This window comes from Macaca mulatta, chromosome 13 (assembly GCF_049350105.2).
Source record: "Macaca mulatta isolate MMU2019108-1 chromosome 13, T2T-MMU8v2.0, whole genome shotgun sequence".
NCBI lineage: Eukaryota > Metazoa > Chordata > Mammalia > Primates > Cercopithecidae > Macaca > Macaca mulatta.
In genome coordinates this window covers 78,293,755-78,314,058 of record NC_133418.1, presented here as the reverse complement: position 1 = coordinate 78,314,058, position 20,304 = coordinate 78,293,755, and the positions used below count along the sequence as shown (strand labels likewise).

At 43.7% G+C, this 20,304-nt stretch overlaps 1 long non-coding RNA gene across 1 annotated transcript; it reads right to left on the bottom strand.

Moving 5' to 3' along the window:
* Nucleotides 1-11,806: 11,806 nt before the first annotated feature.
* On the bottom strand, nucleotides 11,807-20,187 carry LOC106992933 (uncharacterized). The gene is made up of 3 exons (XR_001439071.3): nucleotides 18,644-20,187; nucleotides 14,166-14,260; nucleotides 11,807-13,486 (listed from the first exon to the last, which is right to left on the bottom strand). It is a non-coding gene; the product is annotated as an uncharacterized LOC106992933 (long non-coding RNA).
* Nucleotides 20,188-20,304: the final 117 nt, after the last annotated feature.

Below are 20,304 nucleotides of genomic sequence, written 5' to 3'. Positions count from 1 at the left end.
CTGCACTTATTGACCCATCCTCTAAGTTTCCTCCCCTCGCCCCCAACCCCCAAAAGGCCCTGGTGTGTTATATTCCCCTCCCTGTGTCCATGTGTTCTCAATGTTCAACTCCTACTTATGAGTGAGAACATGCAGTGTTTGGTTTTCTATTCCTGCGTTACTTTGCTGAGGATGATGGCTTCCAGCTTCATCCATGTCCCTGCAAAGGACATGATCGCATTCCTTTTTATGGCTGCAGAGTATTCCATGGTGTGTATATACTACATTTTCTTTATCCAATCTATCATTGATGGGCATTTGGGTTGGTTCCAAGTCTTTGCTTTATAAATAGTGCTGCAATAAACATATGTGTGCATGTGTCTTTATAGTAGAATGATTTATAATCTTTTGGGTATATACCCAGTAATTGATTGCTGGGTCAAATGCTATTTCTGATTCTAGATCCTTGAGGAATTGCCACACTATCTTCTTACAATGGTTGAACTAATTGACATTCCCACCAACAGCGTAAAAGTGTTCCTATTTCTCTATGGCCTCACCAGCATCTATCGTTTCCTGACTTTTTAATAATTGCCATTCTGACTGGCATGAGATGGTATCTCATTGTGGTTTTGATTTGCACTTCTTTGAAGATCAGTGATATTCAGCTTTTTTTCATATGTTCGTTGGCCACGTAAATGTCTTCTTTTGAGAAATGTCTGTTCATATCCTTTCCCCACTTTTTGATGTTTTTTTTTTTTAATTGTAAGTATGTTTAAGTTCCTCATAAATTCTGGATATTAGGCATTTGTCAGATGAGTAGATTGCAAAAATTTTCTCCCATTCTGTAGGTTGTCTGTTCACTCTGATGATAGTTTCTTTCACTGTGCAGAAGCTCTTTAGTTTAATTAGATACCATTTGTGAATTTTGGCTTTTATTGCAATTGCTTTTGGCATTTTTGTCATGAAGTCTTTGCCCATTCCTATGTCCTAAATTGTATTGCCTAGGTTTCTTCTAGGGTTTTTATGGTTTCGGGTTTTACATTTAAGTCTTTAATCCATCTCAAGTTAATTTTTTTTTTTTTTTTTTTTTTTTTTGAGACAGAGTCTCGCTCTGTCGCCCAGGCTGGAGTGCAGTGGCCGGATCTCAGCTCACTGCAAGCTCCGCCTCCCGGGTTCACGCCATTCTCCTGCCTCAGCCTCCCGAGTAGCTGGGACTACAGGCGCCCGCCACCTCGCCCGGCTAGTTTTTTGTATTTTTTTTTTTTTTAGTAGAGACGGGGTTTCACCGTGTTAGCCAGGATGGTCTCGATCTCCTGACCTCGTGATCCGCCCGTCTCGGCCTCCCAAAGTGCTGGGATTACAGGCTTGAGCCACTGCACCCGGCCTCAAGTTAATTTTTACCTAAGGTGTAAGGAAGGGGTTCAGTTTCAGTTTTCTGCATATGGCTAGTCAGTTTTCCCAGTATCACTTACTGAATAGGAGATCCTTTCCCCATTGCTTTTGTCAGGTTTTTCAAAGATCAGATGGTTGTAGATGTGCGATGTTATTTCTGAGGTCTCTGCTCCATTGCTCTATATGTCTGTTTTGGTACCAGTACCATGCTGTTTTGGTTACTGTAGCCTTGTAGTATAGTTTGAAGTCAGGTAGTGTGATGCCTCCAGCTTGGTTCTTTTTGTTTAGGATTGTCTTGGCTATATGGGGTCTTCTTTGATTCCATATGAAATTTAAAATAGGTTTTTTTTTTTAATTCTGTGAAGAATGTCAATGGTAGTTTAATGGGAATGCATTGAATCTATAAATTACTTTGGTCAGTATGGCTATTTTCATGATATTAGTTCTTCCTTTCCATGAGGATGGAATGTTTTTCCTTTTGTTTGTGTCCTCTCTTATTTCCTTGAGCAGTGGTTTGTAGTTCTCCTTAAAGAGAACCTTCACATCCCTTGTTAGCTGTGTTCCTAGGTATTTTATTCTCTTTGTAGTGATTGTGAATGGGAGTTCATTCATGATTTGGCTCTCTGCTTGCCTATTGTTGGTGTAAAGGAATACTTGTGATTTTTGCACACTGATTTTGTATCCTGAGACTCTGCTGAAGTTGCTTATCAGTTCAAGAAGATTTTGGGCTGAGATGATGGAGTTTTGTAAATATAAAATCATGTCATCTGCAAACAGAGGCAACTTGACTTCCTCTCTTCCTATGTGAATACCCTTTATAATGTATAGTTGACCTGAAGATGTTTAAACAAGGTAGGGGATGGTTTGAGACCTTCCATGGGTAACAACAGAACACCAATAGGGAGGGAAGGAGATGAAGATAAATGAAAGAACATAAGCCAATTTAGGAAAACTCAGACAAGAAAATGAGGTTTCAGGGCACATCAACGTAGTACCTTAACTTGGAGGCAAGTCACCTGGAAAATGTAGAAAGTTGTATTATTTATTAAGGAGAATTTATCCAAATAAATAAAAATCAATCACATCTTTATGGAGACCCAACTTCAAGCAATGTCTTGTGGTTTCAGAGAGGGCCCTGGTTTAAAATAGCAGAAAAGTATCTGGCACTCAAAATGGGATGGGATAAGGGGCAGGAAAGGACACAGCCGGAGTGACTGCAGACTTCAGCTGAGGGAGCAGCCCTGTGGGCAAGGCGCCAGTCAGGGACGGAGTAGTAATGGTGGGTACTGAGAGATGGACTGTCATCATAAGCAGAAAGAAAGACATTCTGGATGGGGAGAACACTGCGGGCAAAGGCCTGCTGGTGGAAAGGGGTCTGAGGTCTGGGTGTGGACAGCAGGTGGGTTTGGCAGTAGCCAAGAGACTTGCTGAGGACAATGTCTAGAAAGACACTGGGGTGCGGCTGGGGAAGGGTGGAAACGTCCGCCTGAGATTTGGGGCATTACGCAAAAGAGCCCGTCAAAGGCTTCTTAGCACGGCTGTACCTTCGCCAAACCTGGGCTCAGGAAGATCAGCCTGGGGGTAGTGGCGGCAGGAGTCTTGGACTCTATGCCAAAAGCCAGAGACAGCCTGTACACAGTGAGGACCAGGACACAAGACAAGGCATCGCGAGTAGAAGGAAGAGATATGGCCCATGGGCTGTTGGGTGTCAGGTCTGAGGATTCGGCCTCTGGCTACACAGAACAGAGCAGCTCAGTTTGGGGTGAGGGTGTGAGAAAGCAGGGACAGGCACTCTGCTCCCTCGCGAGCAAGCTTGGGAGAGAAGGCAAGGGCGAGAGAGTTCATTTGCTCTGGAAGTAACAGGAGACACCTGGAGGGGAAATCAGAAGGGCCTGAAAAGCTTCATCTCTGCTTCAGTTGCTGACAAGTAAGGGGCCACATAGAGTTTTGTTCCAAGAACTCCACTCACACTGGCAAAGTAGGCTTTGGTCAGGACTGGAGAAAGCTAATGCCTACAGGCAGGGGAAGAAACCTTTCTCCCAAAATAATTTACATGAAGAATTCACAACCGAATTTCTCCTTCTAAAACATCTGCAGGCAGGTTACTTCAAAGCAGTCAGGTTCTCCCCAAGAGTCATTTGCTTCAAAGCTGCATATCTAGAAGTTTCCAGTGGCAGTTTCTCCAAAAAGAAAAGCCCTTCATTTCCATCCCCGTCTAAAGGGGCAAGTACCTCCCTGGTCTGCTGCCTTAGAAAATGTGGACTAGGATGTCATAAGATCTGATTTTTTAGAGAAGTTGGAAATCCTATTTTAAAAGTGAAACGTATCTTTTTTGTTCTATTGTGGTAAAATGTATATAACAAATTTTGCCATTTAACCATTTTTAAGTGTACATTATTTATTATTATTATTATTTTGAGACAGAGTTTCACTCTTGTTGCCCAGGCTGGAGTGCGGTGGTGCGATCTCGGCTCACTACAACCTCCACCTCCTGGGTTCAAGTAATTCTTGTGCCTCAACCTCCCGAGTAGCTGGGACTACAGGCGTGCATCACCACGCTTGGCTAATTATGTATTTTTAGTAGAGACGAGTTTTCACCATGTTGGCCAGACTGGTCTTGAACTCCTGACCTCCAGTGATCCACCTGCCTCAGCCTCCCAAAGTGCTGGGATTACAGGTGTGAGCCACCGCACCCTGCCTTTTTAAGTGTACATTTATGTAGCATTAAGAATATTCACATGGTTTTGCAACTATCACCACCATCCATCTCCAGAACTTTTTCATCTTCCCAAATTTAAACTGTGTATCCATTAAACACTAATCCCACATACTCTTCCCCAAGTAACTGTTGGCAACCACCATCCTACTTCCTGTCTCTATGAATTTGAGTACTCCAGGTACCTCATATAAATAGAATCATAATATTTGTCCTTCCTTTGCTGGCTTATTTCACATAGTATGATGTCTTCAGGATTCCCCATATTGTAGCACTGGTCAGAATTTCCTTCCTTTTTGTGGCTGAATGTTTCATTGTGTGTATATACCACATTTTGTCTACTCATCCATACATAGAGACTTGGGTTGCTCTCCCTTCTTGGCCATTGTGAATAACGCTGCTATGAACATGCGTATATAAATATCTGTTCAAAGACCTGCTTTCACTTCTTTGGGGTATATGCCTAGAAGTGGAATTGCTGGATCACATAGTAGTTCTAAGCTCAGTGTTTTGAGGAATGTCCACACCCTTTTCCCCAGCAGCCGCACTATTTTACAGTTCACAGCAATGCACATGGGTTCCAATGCTTCCACAACTTTGCCAATACTTGCTGTTTTCTGGTTTTGTTTTTGTTTTTTTCTTTCTTTTGTGTCTTGGCTCTGTTGCCCAGGTTGGAGTGTAGTGGCATAATCATAGTTCACTGCAGCCTCAAACTCCTGGCTCAAGCAATCTTCCCACTTCAGCCTCCTGAGTAGCTGGGACTACAGGTGCACACCACCATGTCCCACTAATTTTTTTTTTTCAGATGGAGTCTCGCTTTGTCGCCCAGGCTGGAGTGCAGTGGCTCGATCTCGGCTCACTGCAAGCTCCGCCTCCCGGATTCACACCATTCTCCTGCCTCAGCCTCCCGAGTAGCTGGGACTACAGGCGCCTGCCACCATGCCCGGCTAATTTTTTGTATTTTTAGTAGAGACAGGGTTTCACTGTTTTAACCAGGATGGTCATGATCTCCTGACCTTGTGATCCACCCGCCTTGGCCTCCCAAAGTGCTGGGATTACAGGCGTGAGCCACCGTGCCCAGCCAGTCCAACTAATTTTTAAATTTTTTTGTAGAGGAAGGAGTCTCACTTTGTTGCCCAGGCTGATCTTGAACTCTTGGCCTCAAGTGATCCTCCCCCTTAGCCTCCCGAAGTGCTGGGATTACAGGTGTGAGCCACCATGCCTGGTCCTGGGTTTGTTGTTGTTGTTGTTGTTGTTTTAAATAATAGCCATCCTAATGGATATGAAATTACCCATTGTGGTACCATTGTGGTTTTGATTTGTATATCCCTAATGATAAGTGATACTAAGCATCTTTTCATGTGCTTATTGGCCATTTGCTTATCTTCTTTGGAAACTGTTTACTCAAGTTCTTTGCCCATTTTTAAAATCAGGTTGCTTGGTTTTTTGTTGTTATTGAGTTATAGAGGTTCCATCCCTCTGTGGTCCTGAGCACTCACCTCCAGCCACAAGCCAGTGCACTCAGCCAGCAGAGACCTGCATTGGAGTGTCTCCAGGTGTGGACCGTGACCCTCTGGTGGACTGTGAAATCATTTAGTAGGTTATCACTGAATAAAAAAAAATGAAACCAAATGGAATCAAAAATCCAGAATTCATTACAGGTGGTAAGGTTAAGTATTGTTATATCAAACCTTTTGTTATATGTATAGATATATGTGCACACACACAAACATAATATATGTATGTGAATGTATTCCAGTTCACAATGAAAAATGTATTTGTTACTGCAATTTGCAGGACAAGGTTTTTGAGAAACACTGCACTACAAGTTAAATAAATTCACCCTTCTTAGAAAGCAGTGAAGCAACCATCTGTTGTTACTTAAGACGATCTTGGAAGGTCTCATGTACCCACTCAATCCACTTGTCAAAGTATTCACCCCCCAAAATAGCCCTCTTTGAAGGTGGGAACGGGGTGGTGGCAGTGATCTGAGAGTCTGGCTGCATGGCATATAAGCAGTCTATATGGCTAATAGTGGGCATGCCCCATGTGCTGTGTAGACACGGGGCATCACAGGATGGTGACTCCTCCAGGGCAGGACTCCCTTCTCCCACTTCATGAGGGTGGAAACCAGGCTGACCCTGGAACAGGAGGTCTCCCTCTCCCTTGGAGGCTCCATGGGCAGCATCTTGGTGTCACAAGATGCATCCGGGACTGGGCATCAGAGGTTCAGACCCCAGTCCTGATGCCACTCACAGGCTGGGCAATCTGGATAAAGGCTGACAATCTGCTTGAATTCACCCAGGGACACAAAACTACTTATGTAAAACCAGGATGTTGATGAGGAGTCCTGTTGCCCTCACGGTGGAGCTGAGAAGGCCAAATAGTGGAAGAAGCAAACAAGCTTTGTAAAGTGAGGGAGAAATATCAGATGCTGTCATTTACAAATCACCACTTCCCTGCCCATGGGCTCCCAGAGCTCCTCATTCCGCCCTTCCTTGAACCATACTCCTAGAGCTGCCTATGGAGAAGTTGACCCAGGCTGGAGGTCAGAGCCCCAGGAAGCCTCCAGAGGGGCCGAGGGTAGGTATGAAGTCAGCAAGGAACCCCGGGAAATAGCCCTTCAAAGGCAGCTGGCTGCCCAGGCCTCTAACCTGGAAGTCGTGGGTAGGGACAGCCCCAAGAGGGAGGGCAGGAACACCAGAAGCAGTTTCTACTAGTCCTCAGCCTCGAGTTACACATTCAGATGCCCAACACTGCTTTGATACTGACTTGATTCTCACCATGACAGTCCTGGCTAGCCTCATGTTTGCTGTTAGACACAGCTCACCCTAATGCAGGGAAGGTACTGGTTTGCAGGGAAGAGACTGTACCCATTCAATGCTGTCCCTCACCATGCCTGGGGGCTTCCTCAGTGATCTTCTTGGGAAGAGGACTATTTCTGACCCACTCTGCACTCATCTCAACACTGCCCACAGAGTCTAGTACATAGCAGTAGCTTAATAATAATGATTTGACTGGGTGTGGTGGCTCATGCCTGTAATCCCAGTGCTTTGGAAGGCCAAGGCAGGAGGATTGCTTGAGGCCAGGAGTTTGAAACCAGCCTGGGAAACGTAGTAAGACCCCATCTCTACAAAAATTTTTTAAAATGAGCTAGGCATGGTGGTGTGCACCTATGGTCTCAGCTACTCAGGAGGCTGAGGCGGGAGGATCACTAGAGCCCAGGTGTTTGAGGCTGCAGTGAGCCGTGATTGTGCCACTGCACTCCAGCCTGGGCAACAGAGTGACACCTGTCTTTAATAATGATGATGATAATAATAATAATTTATTGAACCCATGGATGAATGGGTGGGTGGTGAGGAAGTAGTCTCCCCAATAGACTCTCAACAATCTTAGGAATTCGCAACCTTCTTTGAGTTGAAGGAGAGAGGGGTACAAAGATGATGAACGTGAGGGTGATGCAGTGGCCTGATCAGGGCTCTCAGGGAGCTCAGGGCAGGAAATGTTTTTAAACCAGAAAGAAATTATTTCAATATATTTATAACCTGTCCTGTTATATTGTTGCAAAGGGGGTTGGAGGATATCCCTGACTGTGTGGCATCTGCTGGAAATTCCCACCTTTAACTGAAGGTCTCAGGATCACTCAGTTCAGGCCACAGCTGCACCTCTCCAGAATGCCGCTCGGTCTCCTACCACCTACATACAGAGCCCTCTCCTCTTCCAGCCCCAGGATTCCCTGGTCCCTACAGCATGTGAGAGATCAGGGTGGCTCCAGGAGAGAAGCACTGGGCTGAACAGAAGCCAAGAAGAGGTTCAGGCCTGTGCACAGTAAAGGGATGGTGCTGGTGGGTGGGGTGGTCATGCCCCCAATTCTGCCACTATCTCAGGGTAGGTCAGGCAATCCAACTTTCAGGAACCAAGAACCATCACCCTCCTCCTTTCTCTAATACTCATTTCAGAGGTCAAACAGTTTGTCATTTACGTCTTCAAACATAAAGATTCTCATTATTACCTGCTTTCCCTGGCCACCTGCCCTGCACTCTCCCCAAGTGTTACTATATATGATATAATTATCAGTATGGTTGTATTTAAGTCTTTTATCTTGCTATTTATTTTCCATTTTAAACAGCTATTCTTTCTTCCTTTTTTCCTCTTTTCCTGATGTATCAGTTTGTTCTCACATTGCTAATAAAGACATACCCAGGACTGGGTAATACATAAAGGAAAGAGGTTTAATTGACTCACAGTTCAGCATGCCTGGGGAGGCCTTACAATCATGGCAGAAAGCAAAGGGGAAGCAAGACACGTCTTACACGGCAGCAGGCAAGAGAAAGCTTGTACAGGGAACTCCCCTTTGTAAAACCATCAGATTTCGTGAGACTTATTCACTAGCACGAGAACAGCACAGGAAAGACCCGAGCCCATGATTCAGTTACTTCCTACCGGGCCCCTCCCATGGCACGTGGGAACTATGGGAGCTACAATTCAAGATGAGATTTGGGTGAGGACACAGCCAAACCATATTACCTGACTTTTTTTTCTCTTGGTTGGTGGATACATTTTTTGAAATTGAGGTGAATTTAAAGTGAATATTTCAGTAGCATTTATTACATTCACAAAGTTGTAAAACTATTGCCTCTATCTAGTTTCAAAACACTTTTATCACTCCAGAAAGAAACCTCATATACATTAAGCAGTTGCTCCTCATTTTCCCTTCAAACCCTACCATCCCCAGCCCATAGCAACCACCAATGTACATTCTGTCTATGAATTTACCAGTTCTGGATATTTCATGTAAATGGAAACATACAACATATAGCGTTTTGTGTCTGGCTACTTTCATGTAGCATAATGTTTTTGAGGTTCATCCACATTGTAGCAGGTATCAGCACTTCATTACTTTTTATGGCTTAATAATATTCCACTGTATCAATATACCACAATTTATCCATTCACCAATTGATAAACATTTGAGCTGTCTTCACCTTTTGGCTACTGGGAATAGTGCCACTGTGAACATGGTATGCATATGTATTTATTTGAGGACCTGTTTTCAATTATTTTGGATATATACCTAGCTCTAGAATTGCTGGGTCTTTTTGTAATTCTATAATTAACTTTTTCAAGAACCTCTGAACTGTTTTCCAGAGGTTGAACCATTTTACGTTCCCACTAGCAATGAACAGGGTTCCAATTTCTTCATATCTTCACCAACACTTATTTTCCTTCCCCTAGCCCTAATTATAGCCATCCTAGTGGGTGTAAAGGGGTACCTCATTGAGGTTTTTATTTACATTTACCTAATGACTAACTACTAATGATGTTGCATACCTTTTCATGTGCTTGTTGGTGATTTATATCTTGTTTGGAGAAATGTCTGTTCAAGTCTTTTGCCCCTTTAAAAAATAAATTATTTGTCATTTTATTGTTGAATGATAAGATAACTTTATACATTCTGGATGCTAGAGTCTTATGAGGTATTTGATTTTTAAGTATTTTCTCTCATTATGTATGTTGTCTTTTCACTTTCTTGATACTGTCCTTTGATGCAGAAAAGTTTTGTTAATTTTTATGAAGTCCAGTTTTGGTTTTGCTTTTGTTGTTATGCTTTTGACATCATATATAAGAAACTGTTGATCTATCCCTAGGTTTTCTCCTAAAAGTTTATGGTCTTAGCTCATATCTTTTGGTTGTCAATTCATTTTGAGTAAATGTTTGTATATGTTGAGAGGGAAGGATCCAGATTCATTCTTTTGCATGTGGATATCTAGTTTGTCTAATCACCATTTATTAAAGAGACTACTCTTTTCCTAAGACCATTGAATGATCTTGGCATCCTCCTGACTTTCTTTTTGATTTTTTTTTCTTTTTGGGTATTCCACTTTGTCTTTACTGTTGGCTTATTAGAAATACCTCTTTGTTTTATTTATTTATTTATTTATTTATTTATTTATTTATTTACAGGGATTGCTCTAGGTTTTACGACATGCATCTTTAATTTTTCTTAGTCTACCTTTGTTATAGTTTGAATGTATGTATCCTTCCAAAATTTATGTTGGAACTTAAACCCCAAGGTGATGGTATTAAGAGGTGGGAACTTTGGGAGGTAATTTGGAAGTGGAGAGCCCTCATGGATGGGATTAGTGCCCTTATAAAAGGGCTTAAGAGAGTTTTTTGTTGTTTGTTTTAACGCCCTTTTCCCTTCTACCACGTGAGGTCATAGTGTTTGTTCCTTTCCCTCTGGAGCATGCGGCAACAAAATGCCATCTTGGAAGCAGAGAGTGAGCCCTCACCAGATGCCAAATCTGCTGATTCCTTGATCTTAGGCTTCCCAGCCTCTAGAACGATGAGAAATGAATTTTTACTATTTATGAATGACCCAGTCTATGGTAGATTGCTATGACAGCAGGAAGAGACTAAGACAACCTTCAGATAATACTATACCACTTAATGTGCAATGTAAGAATTTTATAAGAATATAGTTCTATTTCTGTTTTTCTATCCCTTTTGTTATTATTTTTATAGGTTTTATTTCTACATGTTATAAACCATGTAATATACGGCTATTAGTTTTGCTTTAGATGGTCAATTGTGTTTTTTATTTTTAATTATATATATATATCTCTAATGTTATATATCTAACATTATATATGATGTTATATCATATATATAGTGTGTGTGTATGTATATGCATATATATATATAAAAAATAGTTTGGGTTTTGGTTTTTTTTTTGAGAAATGGTCTGGGTCTATCACCCCGACTGGAGTGTAGTGGCATGATCTCAGCTCATGCAGCCTTGACCTCCTGGGCTCAAGTGATCATTACACCTCAGCCACCTGAGTAGCTGGGACTATAGGAGTGTGCTACCACACTCAGCTATATTTTTGTATTTTTTGTAGAGATAGGGTTTTGCCATGTTGCCTAGGTTGGTCTTAAACTCTCGGGCTCAAGCAATATACCTGCCTCAGCCTCCGGAAGTGCTGGGATTACAGGTGTGAGCCATCATACCCGGCCAAGATCAATTATGTTTTAAAGGAATTTTTTAACAGAGAAAGAAATGTCTCATATTTACCCATATATTTACCATTTCTTGTGCTCTTCATTTCTTTGTGTAGGCCAGTGGTTTCATCTGGTACCATGTTCTTTCTGCCTCAGGAACTTTATTTCGTATTTCTTGTATTGAAGATCCTCTGGTTTAAAAAAAACCTTCAAGCCTTTTATTGTCTGACAAACATGTATCTTACCTTCAATTTTAAAGAATATTTCTGGTGGATATAGAATTCTAGATTGACAGTGCTTTCTTTTTCTTTTATCACTTTAAAGATGCGATTTCATTAAGTTCTAGTTTGCATTATTTCTGAAGAGAAGTCTGCAATTACATCTGTCTTTGTTCCCTGTATAAAATGTGTCTTTTTTTCTCTCTGCTGTTAATTTTTTCCTACTTATTACTGGTCTTCAGTGATTTAATTACGAAGTGCCTCGCTTGATATGGTTTGCTTTGTTCTTATCCTACTTCGGATTTGTTGAGCTTCTTGGATCTATATGTTTATAGTTTTCATTAAATTTGGGACTTTTTGGCCTTATGTCTTCAAATCACCACCCTTAATCTCTTTCGAGGACTCCAGTTATGTGTGTACATTAAATCATTTAATATCATCTTAAGGTGATTGAGGCTCTGTGTTTCCATGTTTCTTTGGTTTCCTTGTTCTCTGCTTTAGTTTGGATAGTTTCTACTGCTATGTCTTCAGTGTCACAGATACTTCATTCCACAATGTCTAATCTACTGTTAAGCTCAGCCACTGAATTATTCATTACAGGTGTTGTATTTTTTAGCTCCACAAGTTCCATTTGGTTATTTTCTATATCTTCCAGGTTTTTCTTCACTATGTTCATGTTTTCCTTTAAATCGTTGTGTTTAATTTAATTTTTTAAGTCCTTGTCTGCTAACGTTATTATCTCTGTCATTTTGGGGTTTGTTTCTATTACATGATTTTTCTCCTGATTTGGGGTTCTATTTCCCTACTTATTTGCATATCTAGTATTTTTAACATTCTGAATTCAATGTTGTTAAATGTCTGTATTTTGTTGTGGCTTTAAAAATGGTAAAATTTGTTTTGGCTGGCAGTTATGGTATGATGAACTTCCTCTTTTTGAGGCTGCTTTCTAAACCTTATTGGAGGAAGTCTAGAGTTACCTCTACTTTTCGGCTTAGTTAGCCCTTCTACTAATGCCTTACCCTTTCAGGATTTCTATTGAATTCCCTGGACAGTCAGCAAGGTTTCTTCACATTGGTGAGTTGAAACTCAAACACTGCCCAGTGAGCCCTGGGAACCAATCAGCTCACAGCTCCGTGGTAGTTCTTTGCCTAGCACTGTGAAGTTTCACCTTATGCATGTGCAGCTTAGTATTCAGCAACAGATTCAAACGAATCCCAGGAGACTTTTTTGCTGTTATATTCTCTCCTCTCTGATACTCTGCCTTGAAAAGTCTGCTCAACTATCTCCTCAACTCGGCAAGACCACTATGCTCTGCTTGGGTTCCCCCTCATTGTGCTACAATCCAGAGAGCATTTTCAGCAGAAAGTTAGAGTGATAGTAGGGTTTGCCCCATTTGTTCGCTACTTTCAGGAATCACAGTCCTGTGCTACATGCTGTTCAATGTTTGAAAAGAGAGGTTTCATATATTCTGTTCAATTTTAAAGTTGCTCACATTAGAAAGGTACGTCTAGTACCAGCTATTTGGGTATGGTGGAGGTGGAAATCTCTACTCTCTCTACCTGAAGCACATCAATAAAGTGATCTGCTTCTCCAGTCCCTTCTCAGGAGCCTGGGTTGCAAGCAACAGAAGCTGTTTGTGGCCGATGAAACAGAAAAGAAATCTTAAAAGGATCACAGGCAGGTCACAGGATTGTAGAAAGGCTAGAGAAGCTGCTCAAGATAGAAACAGTGTCCAACACATGACTCAGGAACTAATTTGATGAGAAAACCACTTTCAATACCATTGCTTTCACCAAACCCTAGACATCCTATGTGTACAGTTGTCACTTCTGAACCAGGAACTCAATTATACCACAACCAACCTCACTGCCTGCCCTAATGTGCCACTTCCTGGGTCAGGAACTGAATTGTGTACCCACCACTAAAGCTGCAGTCTCCAGAGACAATGTGCCCTGTATTTAACTCTAGCTACACTAGCTTTTAAGTCTGACAAGGAAAGCAAGAGTCTGTAATTTCAGCTTCTATAAGGAAGGGATATTCTTTTCTTCCCACCAAGGCTCACCATGTAGAATATTCTTCAAACTCAAAATGTGGTTCTGATGTCCAGTGGCCAAAACATCCACTATGAGGCACAACCCTGTGTGGGTCTTGGGATGTTTTTCTGGCACTCTCGATGCTGAAACACAAAATAAAATAATTAATTTCATTTTTGGAGGAGGGATCTGTGATCTAGCCTCCTTTGGAGCCTATGAGAGGAGACCACTCCTGAATCTTATGAGTATTCCATACCAGCAACTTGTAAGGAAATGTCCTTTGCTATAGTTCGGCAATGGGTGATGATACCATCAGTAATAATGACTAATCTCCTGAACTTAGGTTTTGGCAGAAAACAGTTAGACATGAAAATGGCAAAACATTAACAGTGCTTGAGCCGAAGTTCTCAGAGGCTGGGCCATACTTCTGAGTTTCTGGTATGTAATGAACTAGAAAAAGAGATCTATGTACATTCTAACTGGGAATGAAAACCAGGCAAACCAATCCTACTGGGTTTATTTATCAGCCTGATCATTAGGAACCAGTTACCTTTAAGAAATTGCTGTGGTGTTTAAGTCATTAATACCTTAGCTCAGAATATTGTGCAGTGTACATACACTGGAGCACTAAGAGAAGAGGGTGCCAATGGGAGGTTTTAGTGGCAGGGAGAAAAATAGGGATAGGGATAGGTAGGGCATGTGGCAGGATGCTGTAGGGAAGGCCAATAGGCACCCTGGGGAGTGAAGAGGCTGCATTGTGAGAATTCTGGGCATTGTGGTGGGAAGAAGTGTTAAAGAATGACCATCATTTTATCTCCTTACCAGTGACTTCCAAGAAGATGGTTCAGAGAGGAAGAAGAATACAGGCCAAAATTAGGGATTCAAAGTCAGTATGGACTCCTGTATTGACAATCCACCTGAAATTTGGAACAAATCACAGATTTGATTTGGAGCCTTCTCACCTTCCTCTCCTCTTAACATTTGCCTCTCTCCTAAACTTCTTTTTTTTTTTTTGAGACAGAGTCTTGCTCTGGCTCCCAGGCTGGCGTGCAGTGGCACCATCTCAGCCCATTGCAACTTCTGTCTCCCATTTCAAGCCTCCTGAGTAGCTGGGATTACAGGCGCCCGCCACCACACCTGGCTAATGTTTCTATTTTTAGTGGAGATGGGGTTTCACCATGTTGGCCAGGCTGGTCTTAAACTCCTGACCTCAACTGATCCTCCCACCTCAGCCTCCCAAAGTGCTGAGATTACAGGTATAAGCCACCGTGCCTGGCCTCTCCTAAAATTCTTTTTTTCCAGGGTAGCCAGGGGAAGGCCTAGGAACTTTGACCCTTAAGCAACAATGTAGATGTATATTGCTGGTTGCCTTCTCAGCATGCATTTCCCCAAACTTGTCACCCACTGTGCAGAAACCATAGAACCTGGGTAGGTGTGAAACCCCAGCCCCTGTAGGGGCAGGGCTGATAGGCCCAATTAGGATAGTCCCAACTCCATGCCACAGTGATGGTTTTAGGGATGGACAGTAGCCCAGGCCTAAGGCAACAGTCACCTGACAGTTTACTACGCACCATGATTGGTTCAGGGATGAACTAAGTTGAGCTAATCAGAAGAAGTCTAAGACTTTGTTTAACGAGTGGGTCAAGAGAAGCTCTCTTTCCTTCTGGGAAACATGGTATATGGATGGTGATGCCTGGACTTGGTGCAACCATTTTGCTTCCAGGAAAGAAGGTATGCTAAGTAGAAAGTTGACCCAAAGAGAAGAAGAAAAACTGAGAGATGTGCAGGAAAAAAAAAAAAAAAGAGAGAGAGAGAGAGAGTTCTTATCAATTCATTCCTGAAGCTTGGACTACTTATGGATTTTTCCATTACAGAAGTCTATATACTTCCCTCATTGCTGAAGCTGGTTCGAGTTGAATTTTCTATGACTTGCAACCTAAAGCATCCTAGCCACAACACCAAATGATCCCTTGGAGTCCATTTTTCCATTTCCTAAGCAGACATGAGGGAACACACAAAATGATGCAAATGAATGTGTTTTAGAACATACTGTCCTCTAGAGTTCTAATCTCAGCTTGATTTAGACAGTCAGTTGCGTGGTTAGGAAACAATTGGAGATGGAAAGGCTTAAAAAACAAGGAAGAAGTCCAAAGAAGAAGTGGGAAGATAACAACAGAGGACATTAAAAAGAAAAAAAAAAAAAGAAGAAAGTAGATGAAATCATAATGTAAATGCCTCAGAGTTATCGTAAAAACCTTGTTCTCTCTCGCCTCCTCTGTCATCCCCACACTGCTAACAAGCCCTGTGATTCTATCCTCCGAATCTCCCGGAAACCCACTGCTTCTTCTTCATGTTTACTCCCATGCTTGGGTCAGGCTGTTGTGATCTGTCTCCTCCTGGCTCTTTCTACCTTCACCCTTATCCTTTCCAAATCCATTTTCTATGAGTCCCAGAGTGACCTTCTCAAATGACAGGTCTAAGCTTGTCATATTTTTACTCAAAAACGTTTGATACCTTGTCAATACGAAATATGGCAAATGCATGAGCTCTGAAGACAGATGATTTTGAAACCTAGCTCTGCCACTTACCAGCTGTGTGATTTGGGGCAAGCTTCTTAATCTCATCATCTATCTGAACTATAGTTATAATATTGTAATAGGATTCCTTTGGTTACCAGTTACAGAAAACTAACCCCTGCTCACTGGGTAAAAAAAAGGGGAAGATTTATTAACTCAACTGACCAACTGGAGAACAGTTGTGCAACAGGATCTCGGGGATAATGCAAATCAGTCACTCACACATGGCCTGTTTCCTCTCTGCCCTTTTTGATGGGGGAGTAGTGGTGGTGGTGGTGGTGGTGGTAGTGGTGGTGGTGTTCTCTCTCTATCTTTGCTTCTCTCTGCACTTTAGCTACATTTCCTTGTATTGGCTACTTTGTGAATGGCTGAAACATGAACGGCCTACAGCTTCCAGCCTCACATTGCCCAGTTCAGTTAGCAAAAGAGGAGAAACTCCTGCTGTGAATCCCAAATTCAAAATTCTTAAGCAAGGCTTGGTGGCTCATGCCTATAATCCCAGCTTCTTGGGTGGCTGAGGTGAGAGGACTGCTTGAACCTGGAAGGTTGATGCTACAGTAAGCCAAGACAGCATCGCTGCATTCCAGCCTGGGAGACAGAGTGAGACTCTGTCTCAAAAAAAAAAAAAAAAAAAACAATTCAGGAAACAGTTCTAATTTCTAATTGTCCCATCTTGAATCAGGTGTCCACCTAGGGCTCAACAGGTACCAGGGTCAGGATGTATAAGAAGATGGCAGCTTCCATTTAAACCACATGATTACAGAGATTCCATTATAAAAACATTTAGCAGAAGCAAATGGTGCTGTTCTGGATAGACAAAAACCAATAGATACTCTCTACAAAGTTTACAAGGTTGTTTGGGAGATGAAATAAGATGTCCTATATCAATGAGCACCAAATACCTGGGACCATAAGTGGATAAAGTATACAGCAGATGCTCTAGAAATTTGTGTTTATTCCCTTCATTACATCCTTGCTCCCAGAACCACTGCTTGCCTAGACAGTGCCTTCATCTTTTGCTACATAGACCAAGGTTCCCCTCTGAGTGGATACACTCCTATGGGCACAGGGTTTGACAAACAGAAGTCATATCTATGACAAGAAAAAAGTGCCCTTCTTGCAATGAACACAGCTTTGAGCTGGGGCCATGCCTTTGTAGTAAGCGTGTGGACCATATTTCTTCCTCAGTGGCCCCGTTGGTCCTGGCCTTTGGCCTTTGGACAGTGGAGACTGCCCAGCCTATGCCAGACCCTGCATTCTTCTTTATATGTCTTTCAGAAGATCATGGACTGCCTGCATTATATGGTTCCCAATTAAATACAAACCAATTCCCCAGCACCACTAATCATGCACTCTGTCCATCTTACATGCCTCACCATTCCCAGAAAGTTGTGTACTGTTCCTTCTTGCTTTGATGCAGGGCTCTTGGCCTTTCCCAGGCATTCTTACCTCACTCCTATTAGACTTTTAAGCCCCAGGTCAATGACATCACTTCTGCAAATCCTTGCTCAGCACACCCGGAGCTATGTACTAACTGCCTCCTCTGCACCTCCAGAAGCCTATTCTCTATTCTCTAGCACAGCATTGCTCACACTATATAGAGTGCTTGCCTGTTTGCTAATAAGTTCCTTGAATGCTTTAGCTAGAAGTGACTGTGGCTTTCCAGCTCTTTGTCCCCTGCCCAGGAATAAAATCTGGCATCTAACAGACCTCAATAAATGCTTGTTAATTGAAATATGGAATGAATTAAGTAGGGGAGGAAGGAGGGAGTAGAGGAAAAAGAATAAGAGAAGGCTAATTAGGAATTTCACTGTTCTCAGCCAGGTGCAGTGACCTGTAAGCCCAGAACTTTGGGAGGCTGAGGCAGGCGGATCACCTTGAGCTCAGGAGTTCGAGACTAGCCTGGGCAACATGGCGAAACCCCCCTCTACAAAAAAATACAAAAATTAGCCGAGCATGGTGGCACATGCCTGTAATCCCAGTTACTTGGAGGCTGAGGCTGGAGAATCACTTGAACCAGGGAGGCAGAGGTTGCAGTGAGCCAAGATCAAGCCTTTGCACTCCAGACTCCAGCCTGAGCGACAGAGCGAGACCTTGTCTCCAAAAAAAAAAAAAAAAAAAAAAAGAGGAAAAAAAAGAAAAAAAGAAATTTCGCTGTTCTCACACAGACCTGTCTGTTTCAACATTTGCACAAATAAAAGGAGAGAAGCAAGCAGACAGCCTATGGGACATTCAGAAACAAAGTGCTTTCTGTCTCCAATCCCTGAAATTTGAGAGCTTTTTCTTTAACCTCTTTTTTTTTTTTTTTTTTTTTTTTAACCACTTGGACATTATCTTCTTTGCTCATGGGAAAATGAGGTTTCTGTTGAGGTCTGATTGGTGCTTCCAGCTAAGGCATTCATGGGCTGACAGGGGGGCATGCTGGATAGCCCCCCTCCCCATCCCACATACACACCAAGTGGGATCAGCCCCAGAGCTCTAAGTATTCCTGGCAGTCAGTTTCGGCATCTCTGTGGGCCAAAAGAATGAGGTCACTGTCACCAATGAAGTCACCACTGCATGATTCATCGGACATCAGTTCCCCACTTGGAGTGCTATGACATTCCCAGAGCTTCTCCTACTCTTAGTTCACATTTATAGATGAGAAAATGGAGGCCCAGAGAAAGGAAGTGACATGCTCAAGGTAACACTGCTAACCAGGGTCAGAGCTGGGACCAAACTCACCTCTCGTGGCTGAGTGCTCTCCTTCTCAAGCTCCTGGATAGACCCTCCTTTCGGAATACGAGTCCCTGCAAAAGCTGCCTGAACAAATGGTCCTGCAAGCGAAGAACAGGGCAGGCCCTGCTCTCTTTACCTCTAACAGCAAGTGGCAGAGGCCGGTTTTGAACCAGGAACTAACCTGAAGGCACTGTTCTGCCTTCCTCAACCTGTTATTCAGTCCATACAAAATATCTTCCAGGTTCATTGCATCGAAAGTAGCTAGCAATGCGCATTCCTACTCGCAGACACACAGGGCCAAAGGGTGGGGCCTGGGGAGAGGCTCAGTGAGAATCTGCAAGGAACTTTCCGTTATTTCCATAGCCTTCCTGGGAGAGTGGAAATCAGATTCGGAGTTTGAGAGTTCAGGCCTCCTGAAAAGTGAGGAATGGGAATACAACAGTGAGAATCTCCCCAAGTGTGCTCCAAGTCCTTGAGTACTGGGAGCAGCCTTTGGAACAACTGCTTCATCTTTCTAGGTCTCAGTTTTCTTCCCTGCAAACTAAGGATGATGGTCCAGTTGACCTCCGCGCTGCCTCTCAACGCTGCATTTTTCTAACGCTGTGAATCGATGAAAGGAAGCGATTATCCCTAGTCAGCAAGTTAAGGGGTGGGGTGTGGTGTCAGCGTGGAGTGCACCCCCGCCCCAGTGCCCCATGTTCAATGCTACACTCTTGGCCAGTGAATGGGGACCTGGCCAGACGGATGTGTTCAAGCGTCGCCAGGCAGAGGGGCAGGGGTTGCCGCCTCGAGCACAGGCCAAGTTTCAGAGCACTAGGGTGTATCAGTTCTCCGGGATTACAACGGAATACCTGAGGGACACTGGGGACCGAAAGGGGACCTCGGAGAATGTGGCCTCCAGGGGGAGCCCAGGTACATTTGCCAGGTCCAGAGCCGACGGGGTATCCCTTTTCTGGCTGGTGTGTGTGGGGGGGCGTGCTTCAGTGGTTCAACACGCTGTATCTCCCTTAGTCACCGGTTTCATAGTAAATGATTCAAGCTCGTGCTACGGAAGGCGTGGGGGGGGGGGGGATGGTGGTGGTGGTGGTGGGGGGGGAACCACGCAATAAGCCAGGGTCTCTGCTTTCCAGCTCAAGGACCCCCACCACCCCACGCGCCTTAATTTTTTTTTTTTTTTTTTTTTTTTTACCCTTTTGGTCTCTCTTCCTTGATTTCTAGTTCCGTTGTGCACTTAGAGGCCGATAGGATGGCTCTGGCCTGCCGGGTGGAGGTGAAATATACATGTATAATTTGGCATGACTATTGCGTCATCGTGGAAGTGGTCCTGGTTCCCCGAGAGGCCTCCACATCTCCCAGCATCTGGGCCTTTGGACGCTTCCGGGCGCTGCGGGCACTTGCGCGAGGAACCCTCGGCTTCCCAGCGTGGCTCCCCTACTCCCCTCCTCCCCTCCGCGGTCCTCGGCTCCTCCTCCTCCTGCGCGCCCCTCCGCGCGGCCCTCGCGGGGAGTGAGGCTCGGGTGCGCCGGCTGGGCCGCGCGGCGGTGGCGGGCGGGGGCGCGGGGCGAGGGCCGCGCTCCGGGAGGCGCCTGGGCCCGCCCTCCTCCGGGGTGCCGCGGGAGGGGCCCGGGCTGGCGCGGGGCGGAGAGAGCCTCCTGGCCCCTCCCCTC